General features: G+C 41.6%; 1 protein-coding gene across 16 annotated transcripts in view; it reads left to right on the top strand.

Moving 5' to 3' along the window:
- PTPRD (protein tyrosine phosphatase receptor type D) overlaps positions 1-15,231 on the top strand; it is a 1,484,152-nt gene that overhangs the window by 987,990 nt on the left and 480,931 nt on the right. The window lies entirely within an intron of this gene.

Genomic DNA, 15,231 nt, shown 5'->3' with positions numbered 1-15,231 from the left:
CACCCCTAATACTGGAGAAGAACTATTGTTACTTACCTGTAAACAGGTGGTTCTCCAGTATTGGTGTCTTTCATAGATTCACATGCGACCCACCCTTCCTCCCCTCAGAGGCTCTCTTCTCCTCATACGCTATTGTTACTAGTGCTACGAAAATCTGAGGGCTTGAGCTTCTGAGGAGAAGGTTCTAGAGGGTGCGTGAGCCTGATTGGCTGCAGTTTGGACCAACATAATGACACTGATATGTTACAAATGAGTTTTTTCTCTTATACTGTCTTCCTATGGAAGTTACCATTGTAGAGGTTTTTACAGTGTATTATCTCTATTTTATTATTATATGATATTATCATTTATGTTATATTAGCATTATTGCTATTTTTTATATACCGTGGGACTCCCACTTCGACGACGGGGAATATTCAAGCATGTGAATCTATGAAAGACACCAATACTGGAGAACCACCTGTTTACAGGTAAGTAACAATAGTTCATTTTCATGGAACTCAAGCAATGCATTATGTGTAAAACTCTATGCATAGTATGATAGTAGGTCACATTACTTAAAACTGAAGTGCCAGTGCATTGCACCAAGGACCATCTGGAAAGCAGTATGACAACTACCATTCCCAAGTGGAGGAGATAGTGGTAATGTACCTGACCCCTTCAAGAATTTAGCACATGGACATCCAGTGACTACAGATCATGAACTCCAAAGTCACAACAGCTTTCCAGCCAAGATAAGTCGTATAATGGGCTTAGCACTGCTTCTCGTTTATACAGCAGTGTCGTTTCTTGGTACAACGTTATCCCCCAATGTGATCCCCATGTCCCTGAAAAATTGTAAGAGTGTCCTTTCCTGACACTTACCCTCAGACAATGAGTGGGCTGCTGCCTGCATTCTCTGGGTGCCGTTGTCTCAGGATTTGTGTCTGGCTCAGTTGTACTACGAGGGTTAACTCAGAAGCAGTGCTGCCCCATAAACAGTCTGTGTCATGTGATCATATAAATTTGTAGCACTATATGCAAAACTATATCTTTTCTGTAATCAAATCCTTTTCTTTACTTATGGAACCTTGGATTTTTTTTCCCGAAGCTAGCATTTCTTTGGCTATTACCTTACTTAACTTATCAGAAACTATATGAATACACGTGACTGTGCTAAAAAGAAGAGCATATGTTAAACTTTGTTTTTTAACAGATTCCTGTTGGTGGGTTAACATACATTTGCAGAAGCAGCCATTGTGGACAACACTTGGAAATCAGAAGCTATTTGGGTTGGGGAGAGAGTCGGATTCAAAAGATTTGTCAAAATAATTTGTCATAGTGTCTCAAAATGAATTACCAAGATTAGCATTGCAGCAAAACAATTGCAAAGCAATTATTGTTTCGGGTGGCATTGTCTGAGTTAGAGAGGTATTTGTTACTGTCTCAGACTAAGGGACTTAATTATGACCACATTTCTAAGGGATTATAGAAAAGAGACATTTCCATAAAATACAAATACCATGTGGCGTCCATTTCTCCTTGCTTAAGTTCCAATGTTTTTGTTACCCATCCCATTGGTGGTTTGATTGTGACCTTCAAACCCGTGATAGTTGTAGAGATTCACACTGTCATCTAATCTCTGCATTTCACATCTTGGTAACAACACACAAACGGTTCTCCATTGTTTGTCTTGAATTTCAAAATGTTCGCTCCCCTATCTTTCTTCCAATTTTGCTTTAATCAATATCCCATTTTGGTCTCTACCAAGTGTTATGAGGCAGTTCCATGTTTTCACCTATTAGTCTCAGAATGAAAAATGTCCTTGTGTTACTCCAGACTTAAACTTAGTCCCAGATGGAATGTTGAAGGAGGAACTTAACATATCCATATACTCATTGAATACTCAAGTATCCAATATCTGACTTTCTCTAGTTAGATTATATACTTTTGTATGAGTGCATGTGGGCAATGTTTGGGGAAGTGTTAGCTCTTGCTGCTCATAATAGAATGTATTTGTAGGTTTCAGAGAATGCAGTTTGATTGTCCGCAGGTGGATTGTGTCTGACTCTAAGAACTGCAACCAGGATTATTTGTCCTCCTAATGTGACCTTCTTGTATTGTGAAGCTTAAATAACTTAGTACCTCTGATGTCTACCTCGTGAATGTAGCAGTATTAGTAAATCTATCAGGTGATGTGGTCAAAGGATGTTTGTATAAAAGGTCAGATCATTTCACATTCTTAAGTGCTCTCCTTCAGAGATAACACTGGAGCACTCCTTACTTATCTTCGCTGCATCACCCACTTTGAGCTATGTCTATGTCCCGTGTGATCAGAATTTTTTGGGATTGTTTAGGTAGTGGTCATTTCTCACTTCGTTTCCAGTGACCATCAACCCTATATATAGTGCTTGTGACTATGATTATTGCATTTAAACTGGTGCGTTGACAACTAAAGGGATGTAATTTGCTAGAATGGCAATGCTAGTATTTACATTACCAGTCTGTAAATAAATAGTGTATCAATTGGGCCTGTCAGATGGAACCTATATCAACCCACATCTTCTTTCTGCAGTCTGTCCTTGTTCGGTTTACCTGTGAAACTACATTCATGCACATTCTGGGAATCCTTTTTTCTTTCTTTTTAAAAGACACACTAACTGCCCCGTCTAGACTGACATTTTAGATCGGCATTTGGAGCAGGCAGCATAGAACTGTAGTGTATTATCACATGTGAAAATTTTCACTTTTGAGATGCAAACTTTCCCGTGCAGTCAATGATGCAGAAATCGATGTGGTATATTTTTGAGTACAGTTTTGGAAGAAACACATATTTGCATTTTGCCATATCAGTTGACGTGCAGGCCTCATTTAGTGGCATTTATTTATATTATCAGACTTCCTGTACTAACCACGATTTATCAAGTGATTATTTGACACTTTTTTCACCTCCTAATCTTCATAGGGTTAACTTGTCGGTTTATAGTTCCGACCTTAAAAACACAGATAATTGGCATACCGAGGATGTATAAAATAATATGAACTGCTCTCTGCTGGTTAAAGAACAGTGTTGATTAACTTTTTCCAAGCAGAAAATGTGTTGTTAGATCCCTGTCAAAGGCAGAAATTCAAATGAAATGTTTGACCATCATGAAGATAAGCCCTGCAGAAGAGATGTAACGTGATTAGTGGTTGGTTCAGAAGTTAAGAAGCTGGATTCTAGAATGAGAACGAGAAGATGTTCCTACTTCCTGGCTTGTCTTTGGTATTGACCTTAGAAGAACAAAAGATAAAATGCCAATTTGCAATACATTGCTTTAGTCATATATTTGTAAAACGTGGTGTTTATGTACATGAATCCCTGAAACAAATAGTAATACTGTATTGTTAAGTGTGTCCAAAATCAATGTAAAAACCCAACAATCCACCCCGTGAAGAGCAGGGACCTTATATCAGAGATTATCACAGGCAACCACTAATACAGACCTTACCTACCAATTCAGTGGTCAAGTGTAGGCATGGTGCCCTAGACTCTGTCTTTTTCAAGATAGCCAAGGGATATATAATGTTTCCCAGAGGGTGCCTTGTGCAATCCTCAATACATAAGTGATGGACATTTTAGCAATACTGCCTGTTGTTGCTAGATCCCTTCATAGTCTGCCATTCCATATAGTTATGGGGATCTATTTGCTGTAGAGTTCAATCTTAAAACTGATTCCATTGAGTCTTAATATGAAGGCAAATGGATGCTGCAGCGCTGCCTGGAAACAGTGGGCCCGTTTCACAAATATTTTGATATGTGTAGGTCTGGCTTGCTCTTGGAATGTTCCCGATATAGTCCTTGAATGAAGCAGCAAGTCAGGAGTACTCCAAGGGTAAGTCACAATAACATCTTTGTGAATCATGCCTCATGGCTGTACATAGTTGAAGTCATTAACAAGAGGTTATGTGATTCCTCAAAATAAGGAATTTCAAGGTCACCATATGAAGGTAGAATGTCTGAGAGGCACTAAATAAAAACAATGGCACCTTCAACGCCAATGTGCCAGTTACAGCTAGCAGGACATAAAACAAATTGCCTCAATCAAGCTACAATTTAAGGGCAAATACATTTTGCACATTATAAAGGTTCTTAGCCACCAAGTGATACAAAACCTGCATCCTCCAGCCATGTATGATCTCCCTCCTTTAGGTACCCCCCTTAAAAACCGAGCTTATACCCCAAATGGTTCCAGGGAGGCTATACAATATGAAGCCACTCATTTGAAATGTATAAACACTAGTATTTTGCTTATGTTTGAATTAAAAAGTCTGTTGTTGATTTTGTCTCTGCAGACTGTGCTCCATTGAATTAGGTTTGAGCACTGGGTTTTATGAGAACTTTTAAATGAATGTAGGCACTGGCAGTAGAGAAAATTCAAATGAAATAATCGAAATAACTGCAAACGAAGAGTAGTAGAAATATAGCCGACCATAACTTTAAAGTAGACGTTTCAAAGTTCTGTGAATGAAGCACCACAGACTGGTGGCAGCCATTTTGAGAGTGAACCCCATTTTTGTCAATACAGCTACATTTCTGCGTTACCATAAACTTAACAGTGGGGTCCATTATGCGGTTTCATGATGCAAGGGTGCTAATTCTGAACCCCCTAGAGTAAACTGTCCTGGAGGCCCCGTGACCCGTTGAGGAATAAATCGTCATGTCGGGTTGAACCAATTTAATCCTAAAGCAATTACGAGAGGTAACTTTGTGGAACATCGACATTTCGAATGGGCTGGTAACCTAGCAACAGTCCACATATGGAATTATGGGCGACTCGTAATGTGTGCCCATGTGGCAAAAAAATAACATGCACATGTCTATACAACCCCTGTTTTGTGCCTCGTTGTGAAATGTCAACGAAGGGCTACTTGTGCTATTTTTAAAAATATCAAATGATGTTCAAACAGTAAAAATATAAATGTATGAATAGCTACTACGCAGCCCCCGGAGGCTAAAACCAGAGCATAGCTTGTAGGTGCTGAAAGACAAAATGCACGTTACTTATAGCATGCATTCGTCGAAAATGTATGACTGCCCGGGAAGGAATTTCAAGAATGGTGTCTAAGATTGTGTCCGGAGTGATTTGCGGCCGCGCAGGGGCCTGCTGTAACTTGATGTTGCTAAACCCCGGACTCGTTCAAGGCTTTGCACCGAGTCTCCGTGATTCACCGTGGGCTGGAGCTGCGTTTATGGCGAGGTTTACAGCCGCGGAGACACCTGTCACGCGGGCTTGTTTATTTTGTGATAAGGTTGCATTCTTGAGTGTTAAATTGGAAATTCTCTCTCGGCAGTTGTGCAAGAGTCAGCCTGTGACTTTTACGGTTGTTAAAAAAAAGCCTCTGTAACCCAAGCGCGTTCTAAAATTTAGGAGCTGGCGTGGAGTTTAGCGGGAAAAGCACACACATGTGGTTCCGTGGTCACACTGTTTAGTAAGACTCCATGGCCCAGTTATACTAAATTATCACGCAGCATATTGCAGAAGCTGCAAATGCTGCGCTGCGTGAGAAGGAGAGCACCATATTTACAGAAATATGCAGGGGCGGCTGGTGACATTTGAAAGTGGTGGGCCGTAAACTAATTTGCATATTGCACCGCAGCGAGCGAGCCCGAACCACCTTGCATCCATCCATACATCATTCATGCATCCACCCATCCATCCACCCAAGCATCCTGCATCCATACATCATTCGTTCATGCATCCACCCACCCATCCATCCATCCATCCTGCATCCATCATTCATGCATCCACCCACCCATCCATCCTGCATCCATCCTGCATCCATCCTGCATCCATCATTCATTCATGCATCCACCCATCCATCCATCAATTCTGCATCCATCCTGCATCCATCATTCATTCATGCATCCACCCATCCATCCATCCTGCATCCATCCTGCATCCATCATTCATTCATGCATCCACCCATTCATCCTGCATCCATCATTCATTCATGCATCCACCCATCCATCCTGCATCCATCATTCATTCATCCACCCATCCATCCATACACCCATCCATCAGCCATCCTGCATCCATTCCTGCATCCATTCATCCATCCACCCATCCATCCATCCTGCATCCATCATTCATTCATGCATCCACCCATCCATCCATCCAGCCTGCATCCATCATTCATGCATCCACCCACCCATCCATCCTGCATCCATCATTCATTCATGCATCCACCCATCCATCCATCCATCCTGCATCCATCCTGCATCCATCATTCATTCATGCATCCACCCATCCATCCATCCATCATTCATGCATCCACCCACCCATCCATCCTGCATTCATCCTGCATCCATCATTCATTCATGCATCTACCCATCCATCCATCAATTCTGCATCCATCCTGCATCCATCATTCATTCATGCATCCACCCATCCATCCATCAATTCTGCATCCATCCTGCATCCATCATTCATTCATGCTGATTTTTGCAGAGCCCCAATAATAAGTTCATAAACCGTTTTTGCTGTGAGTAACAAAGTAAGTAAGTAAACAAAGTGAATAGGTGCCGCTGCGCCGACTTTTGCCATTACAAGAAATATTAATGTTGTTATATAACCCGGAAACCAATTTGAAACCAATCCTCTGAAACCTCTCTGGTCAGTGGTCACCCATAAAAACCGCATCACTGTTACAGTGAAAATGTGGCGTCTAGGATGCAACGTTTATTAATTCCCAGCAGTCGGGAAAAGGTGGCAGCACTTACGTTTAATCTTGGAGTATAACTATATGTCGACTCGCCACATATCGTACCTTGTGTGTACCCACACGCGTTTCACACCCTAAGCATATGCAAATGACCCCCTGACCCGTCACGGCTGGCATGAAGGGGCGAGAGTTAATTTAATGAATAGAATTTACCATGCATCTCCTCCGGTCCTGCAGTCCGCTCTTTTCTTTTGCCGCTCAATAGGAAACTAACTGCAGTGCCAAATCAGGAGATTGGATGCGACGGGGGGAGAGGGAGGGGGCTGGCATTTGATAGGGCATGGGGCGACATAACGAAAAACACGTCACCGCCCCAACATGAGCCTATCTTTAGACGCCTGCACTAAAGTAGGCATGCGCAGCATACCTAATGGGTCGTGAATGTGAGTGAGGGGCAACGCTCCTCACTCACATGCGCAGTCAGATGGTCCATCTTCTGGACTCCTGCTCTAGGGGCTTGCTTGCCTACGTGCGCTGTGCGTTGAAAGGCGCACTTTCACAAGTGAAGCACGGGCCGGCCTGGAAATGTAAACAGACGAATTCTGAAAGCAATTCATCTGCTTACATTCCTGTTGCCGGCCGTAACTGCAGTGAGCTGTTTCGTTTGCGGGGCGCTGCCCCGGCGCCCCAATGGACCAGCCGCCACTGGAAATATGTCACTCTCCCTGCTAACGCCAGCATGGAAATTTGCTGCCATGCGCCACACACACATACGAATGCACCTTTGCACCACATAGTATGGGTTTTATACTAGAAGGATACCCCTCCAGTACAAAATACTATGCTTAGACTAAATTAACAACTTTTCCCACCTGATATGTAGAGCAGCACACATGCAAAGTCAGAAAATAAAGGAGAAATTAAAGCATTTCTCTATGATAGCGCCTGGTTGAAGTTGGTGCTATTTTTTTGAAAAAAAATCCTGTCTACGTTTTTTTAAAATATATTTTTGCATCAGGAACCTTGAGTGGATGCATGCACCACACATGGAACGCCCCCCTTGGTGCCAAGTAATGTAAAGCAATGCTATGCGCTGCTTTGCACTACTATCAAGTGATTTTCCAGGCCAAAACAAGTTTTCCTTTGGAAAGTAAATTAGTAAAAAACAAATTGTGTTGATTTGTGTCACTTTTGTGATGCAAACGCAGGGCTAAAACTTAGTAAATATACCCCCACAAGATGTTTCAAAGTAAACTAGGTAATATGGACAACTCTGCTTTTGGTGATTTTCAGAAAAGATGTACATCTGAAAAATTCAAGTGATTTTTTTCAAACGAGAATGTAGTCTCTGCAACAGTTTTCTAAGCGAATCGTACATTTGTGACATAGGTGTGAACACTTAGGGTCTCACTTCTGGGACTTTGGCGTAGGGCAATACAGCAAGGCACCTTGCTGAGCCACCCTCCGCTAAAGTGAAAGGGCAGGAATGCACCTTATTTATGCAATACAATACATTTTTGCCCTTTCTCCCTGCACTGGTGCCATTTCGGCAGCCTAGCGCCAACGTAGGCACTCTTGCACTGTGGTGCACAGGTGCCTCCTTTGCATGCAGGATTGTTTTTGTGCACTTTCCTGTACAAAACAATCCTAAGAGGCATTTTCCTCTTTCTATGTCATATTTCTCCTCATTACACCTCACCTCGGGAAGTGTCACGATTTGATATTTCAGGTGTATATCTGGGGCAGTGTCAAAATTCCATGTGTGTCGTGGCGGAAAGCCCACCACAACGCCCATGGAATGCCTCCTGGGTGCAAATTAAGACGATGCAGCAATTTGCGCTGAGTTGCCTTACCCATGATTTATGAGGTGACTCAAAGCCTTGCAGGGTGCTTTGCGTGGCTTCATAAATCAGATTGAGAGCTCTGCATCTTGCATGTACCACTTTACGTCCGTGCATAAGTGACTTATGCACGGCTCTCATAAATAAGCCCCGAGGCCCTCAATTTCATTGAGACAGAATTTTGGAGTGAAGAGTAAATACCACTACGGTGGGCTTTGTCTTTTCACATATATTTCGCAGCTTGGTATGGCTGAAAACATGGCAGTACCTTATGTTATCTCCTGTTCCGATCTGCAAAGTTCAGAATATTGCACTTCCCCCCACACACAATTATCTCCCAGTTTTCTTTAAACAAACATTGTGTTTTAAAGACGCTAGGTCAGTTTTAGTCCTGGTCTGAGCACAAAACTTTTGTTGGTACCAAAAACAAGATAACCAGCCCAATGACAATGAAGCCTTCAGCCTCTGTGTGTAGCTGGCACTGGACCTATCATTTTTCCACTCGATCAGATCATACTGTTTCATTTTTGCATCAGGTTGACCACCGTAACATTCATGTTTCTAGGCCCAGCAACACCCATGTCCCGGAGTTGCCTTTAAATCAAGGATTGCCCTAGGAGAGCCATTGCACATTGTTTCCTGGTATGTGTGTTACAGGGAATCACAGGGCCTGATTTACATTTTGATGCTAATGAAAATCCTCTGAATTCTAGGGGGAGCTCTATATCCAAAGGAGAACAAAACGGGAAAATTGCCTCATGCTTTGGAATGGGTTATATGATTACCCTTTTATAGTTCTGTCCACAGAGACATATCTTGATGCCGGTGCTGAAGGAAACTACACCAGTCAATTCCTCGTCACTGGACGAATTCAATTCTGAATTGGGCTCTAGGTCTGTGGGCAGCAAAGGAAACAATTTTCTGAGAAATGCCAATTAAAATACATTGACCTTAGAGTTATGACCAAGATTTGTTTTCCAAGGACTCCTCAATAACAGAAAAGTGTCCTCATCACTACTTCTGGTTAGGACTTAATAAATGGTTTTGAGTTAGAGACTTCCGGTGAATTAAACTTTAGCTCACCTTGTACCATTTGTTCAACCATCATAAATAGGTCCGCTTTTCTCCCAGTGCCCCCAAGGAATTGAGGCGCTTTGTAGGAACATTTATGGCACCAAAAAGGACTTTTGCCGCACACTTTTGCGTTTTTGCAGCACTTTTGTCTAACTTTATTTTATTGGAATTCATTAGTCATTCATGCTTTTTCATATTGTGATTTATGTTCAAATCATGACCCATTCTGACGGCAGATATCTGCATGGTCTCTAATCTATACAGCTCGAGTGACATCTTCAGCCAGTTCTTGCCTTTCAAAAATGGCATGCCAAATTCAGTAAATCTTTACTGCAATATTTTGTGAACATTTTGTGGAAGTACGCTTTCATCATGAAATGTGTTTTGCTGCTATCTCTTCTAGTTTTTGTACACAAAGTTGTACTTTGTTCAAAGAAGTCTCAAGTGATACCAACATGGGCCTGGTTAGAGCGGAAAGAATCTCTCTATTAGATGTTTTGTGCATGTAGCAGTTTTCCGCAAGGGAAAAAAATACGTTCAATTTCATAATGCAAAATATAGAGACGTTTCTTGGAATTTCATGTACTGCAAAATTTAAGATGTTCACAAATCTCTCCTACATAATTAAAATTTGACCAGTCTACATTTTAGATAAAAGTCCCATGCATGCTCGAATTATAGAGTGTGTTCAGTCTTCACTTGAAGTGATCCACAGAAGAGATCATCAGGGACTTCTTCAAAGTATCATTGCATTTCTGGGGAAAATAGCACAAAATACTAGTCAACTGTACATATTCAGAAGAACCAAATGTTAGTGATGGGCGACACTTTGCTTTTCTTCTTTCATTCTCTCTTTCCTTTTAGCCACATTTGGCTCCCCTGCGTTTGTTTGTGTTAGGGGAAGAGGTTGCGGTTTAATGGCCAGAGCTGCTGACTGTGGGACTGGGGAACCAAGTTCTTGGCTCAGTGTTGGCTCAACTTCCTGTGATTCTGGGCAAATCACTTAATCTCCCCAAGCCTACAAAACAAAAATGAATGTGTCCTTGTGTAATGCAACTTATGCTCATTTAAAGTGCTCCAATGCCTTCTGGTCGCGTTCGCGCTATGTAAAACTGCAAAAAAACAACTTTAGAGATTAGAAGAGTTTTCTTACCCACTACATCCCATTGCGCTTGCTCATATTGATTGTTGTTCTGTTGGACGTGCACATCCTCTAGTGAGCGTCTCTCAAAGACCGCAATAGCCTCTTGTACGGTGTGGCTAGCAACCAATGTCGTACGATTTCCATTCATGGCTCTCGGTACCCTGGGAAGTTCCCACGTTGATGTGCAGCTCTGCTCAGTGAAGTGTGCCAGAGTTTTTGTTGGAGTGCGTGCAACACATTGTCAGGAGAGGTTATTAATTGTTGCCGGTTGTTTCTCGCCAGTGCCCTGACGTGAATGAGTGGATCTGTTTCTGTTGTGTTTGTGCTTGCCACCATAAAGCCAAACAGCTGATGGCAGAAAGAGTAGGAAGCAAGGAGTCGCTAGGCTGAACAGGGTAGGCTCTGTGTGCCAGAGTACATGACGAACATGCAGCTGGAGGTCCTGATTACTTGGATAACCATGGTTGCAAATTCTGCACATAACATTCTGATGTATGCATGGAATTATCACCAAATCCGTTATCGACTTATTTCCACCAGGACAGCTCAGAAATAGGGTTTTCACCAGTGAGAGTTATGTCAATGAAAAGTCTTCTCTTCATTATCTTTGGTAAAAATGTCATTGTGTTTTGTTAATTTTTTATTTTATAGTTTTTTTAGATCATTAGCAAAGATGATATACATAGTAAATTTGGTCCTTTGTGAACATGAATTGAGTGTCATGAGCCACCATTTAGGGGGTGTACACCAATTTGCATAGCAGCCAAGCATATAGATATCTTGTTCTGAAGAGGCAGCCGATAATTTAGACGTTTCAGTAGTGGGATAAGTTTACTACCATTGATTACACATATTCAGTCTGCCATCAACAGGTTTTGGAATAGAAGAAGAAAGGCTGTGAGTGAATGCTGGATATCCTTTAAGGATGCACCAACAGTTTTCATGGCTCCAAAAGCCATCTCAGAGCAAGAGAGGGATGAATAACTACTGTTCGCTTTGTAATGAGCCGTACTATCGGCTACGAGAAATAGTTTAAAGATAGGAGGAAATGAAGCATGAATGTACGAGTTGAACCAGACGGTGTACTTTGTGGCAAATCTTGTTTCCTTGTTATGAAGATATCTACAAATGTAAGGATTTGTGTAGATATAGTTTAGCAACATACATGGCACATACATTCGCACGTAACTGTACACAAGATAAATGACATCTAGCCACACAGTAGTTACAGATGTGAACATCATAAAGGCATCTTCTTTTTTGATGTTGGAGCACCAGGTGGTGCATGTAGCATATTGATGTGATGCGCACGAGGATCCTGGTGGTTCTAGGCAGACTCTGAACAGGAACTGCATAAGATGTGGGGAAAGTGTTAGGGTGTGGTCTAGTAAGAATGACGTAATGGGCAGAGGGTGAATGAATGCTGGAGAATAAAGATATGCTCAACTGCAGCTCCGGCATGTGGCATAATCTATATTGCATGCCCCAGGGCTGGGGAAGATGTTACAATGTTTAAGTTCTGTGGAGGTTTTACGAGTTTTGGGAATGAATCCACTGCAAGAGCAATATTGAGACTCATGCCGCATGAATAAAATGAAACTTCGAGATTCATAAACCTGATGTAGCTTCTATGCCAAGAGGTAGATTGCAATAGGGTGTCGATTGGCAATATGCCTGCTCTTCATAAATAACAAAGGAATCTAGAAATCTGGCCATTTAATGATGCACAAATCATCAGTTATAATCTTTGGCAGAGACGTTTTTAGCCATAGGCAAATTGGGCAATTGCCCAGGCCCACTTCACCTGAGAAAGAGGTAATTCGGTCTTCCTCTACCTCACCTCTGTCCCAGCCTCTCCCCTCTCCAGTGTGTCATCTTGAGGATTTTTAGGACCCCGGGCAACACATTTTTTTCATATATTTTAAGCGATCCCATTTTGAAAGTGTAATTTGTTCTTTAATATTATAGACAATGTGGTGACTTCAACTAGCACCCCACGGGTAATGCAATTTAAATATTTTCTGAATAGGGGATGCCCAAAATATGTCATACCCATGGCCTCATAAATCCTTAAGATGATGCTGGCCTGTAAACAGAAGCTGAACATTCAAAAAGTTTGATGGCAATAAGTTGTGAGCTCCCAGTTACACTCAACAGAAAGCATAAACTATTTTGAAAAGTCATGTGAGGGTCAAAGCAGAAGGGAAAACTTAATGATATGAACGAGTGTTTGGTGGTCATTAAGTGTTTCATGAGTCTTATATTCTCTACAGACTTTGAATATTCTCTACAGAGCTATTTGGAGTATTGTCTGTAATGCGTAAGGTTGGACATTTCACTAAAGTAATGTAGAACGTTCTCACAAAAGTCAATTATGTAAGATATTTGTTGCCCGTGCTCTGCTGAAAGCAGCGAAACATTAAGTAAAGATAGCTGCAGACAGTTTAGACAAGTTACTCCTTTCAAAGGCTAACAGAGGAGCACTGTCTCAGAACCCATCGTAGAAGTTAGTTTAACTCTGTTGATTTTGTTTACAATTATGTCTATACCAGAAGTACAATGAATATAGCATGTTACTACGCATGCTATTACATCACGTTCTATTACAACGCGGTCGTTACAATGACCGGGTTGTTAGAACGCGATACCTTTACATCGCAAGTCATTAGATTGACTTTCTGTTAGGGGCACCTGTACTTAGGAATAGTTTAATTTACTATTCCGACTCCAGCGTGTGCTGGAGGGTGTTGGATTTGTAAATTATACTATTACTTAGTTTAGAGCACCCCCTACAGCAAGTCGATCTAATGACTTGGGATGTAAACATATCATGTACTAACAGTGCGGTCGTTGTGACGACCGCATTGTAAAAGCACTGCGATGTAATGGCAGCTTTGTAAACGCTGTTTCGCAAGTAGACTACTTAAAGCCAAACAAGTACTACACTATATGGCAATGTTACTAGAATTCGTAGGACACAGTGAAAAAGGTAAATTTATAACTCTGATAGCATCTCCATTGGGTCTCCCAAAGGCATAGAAAACTAACTAAATATATACATACCTCGCTGGGAAGAATGGACACCATGAATAAAGAATCTAAACAATAAACCAAAGCACACAGCAGCAGACCAAGGTTTCGCACATCAACTTTGCCTGTTTCAGAGTTATTAAGTGGCGCTGCTACTCTCACCATCCGCTGCCAAGGATGTATATCATAGCAATAGAAAAAAGAAGCAGAGAGGCGCACTCAATGAAATTAGTAATGCAAGAAGTCCACATCAGCTTCCATAGAGCATCTTTCTCTAGGACCACCGCATTAACCGGATTGTTACATATATGCCCTGACGAAATTCCCTAGGCACAATTGGGGATGAAACGCGTTGGCTGTGCCGTTTTTATGTGAATGAAAATAAAGGATATATTCAAGAAAACAGAAGATCTGCATATTTAATGGACTTCTTGCATTACTAATTTCATTGAGTGCGCCTCTCTGCTTCTTTTTACCATGAATAAAGAAGCATGAGAAATGGCAGCTTTTAGTATAAAAAGGAACAAAGACCTATGTCTGTGTTGAAAACTCTGGGGTGCAATACATGCTGCTGTCATACACAGAGAAGATCATTCGAATGGCATGTAAACAAGATCAGGTGGTTTAAATACAGTCATTGGGAAAAATGTCAACATTGTATCATTATTTTAATGTAGCTCTCAGTAGCACCAATGTTTTACCATTTGGCAGCGCTGTTAATAATAGGTGGTACTATTATCCACATTTGTAAAAGATATTAACATGAAGAGTTGCAACACAGTTAAACCCTCTGAGCTAAGTAAGTTTCTGAATCCTCAGAAATGGTGGCGGACACTCCATACGCCCCATGTTGGGTGCAATCCTGCCAGGTCAATGCTATCAGGATTTTAGTCTGTGTAATGGTTACACATGTGCAGATGGTCATGTGTTTCAACCTCCCAGTTACATGCTACCAACTCTAGCTTGGGAATTTCCCAGGACACAGACTTTCACACAGCACTTGTCAGCTTTCTTACCTGATATCAGTCCTCATCTCATTTTTGAAAAGGCAAATTCATAAGTGAAAGTCGTTCCTAGAGATATGAAATAGCCCTCCGCATTATACATCAAAAAATGAAAACGCCTGACACCTGTGTTCCACCAGAAAATGCCTGGCATTTTTTTGTGCAAATTCTCACCTTGGCTCCCTTAGTCAGGTGTGGCCTTCAGTGTGCAGGCATGGATGGAGCACCATACACCCTAGACATTGCTGCTCATTGGTGGTAGGAATGCGACCCCAGGGCCTGCTTCCCCCACTTGAACTAAAGTAATATGTTATTCATTCTGTAGCAATAACATTTCTGACAGAAAATGAGATCGCTGAGGTTTGCAGAGCATCAGTTAACGTGACAGCTGAAGAAAGTATATTACCTGTCAAATTCAATTTGATCAATGCGAACTTTTCAGGGGCATTCTTTC

This window comes from Lissotriton helveticus, chromosome 2_1, assembly GCF_964261635.1.
Source record: "Lissotriton helveticus chromosome 2_1, aLisHel1.1, whole genome shotgun sequence".
NCBI lineage: Eukaryota > Metazoa > Chordata > Amphibia > Caudata > Salamandridae > Lissotriton > Lissotriton helveticus.
Note: the sequence above shows the minus strand (reverse complement) of the source record. Positions and strands in the feature narration are given on the sequence as shown.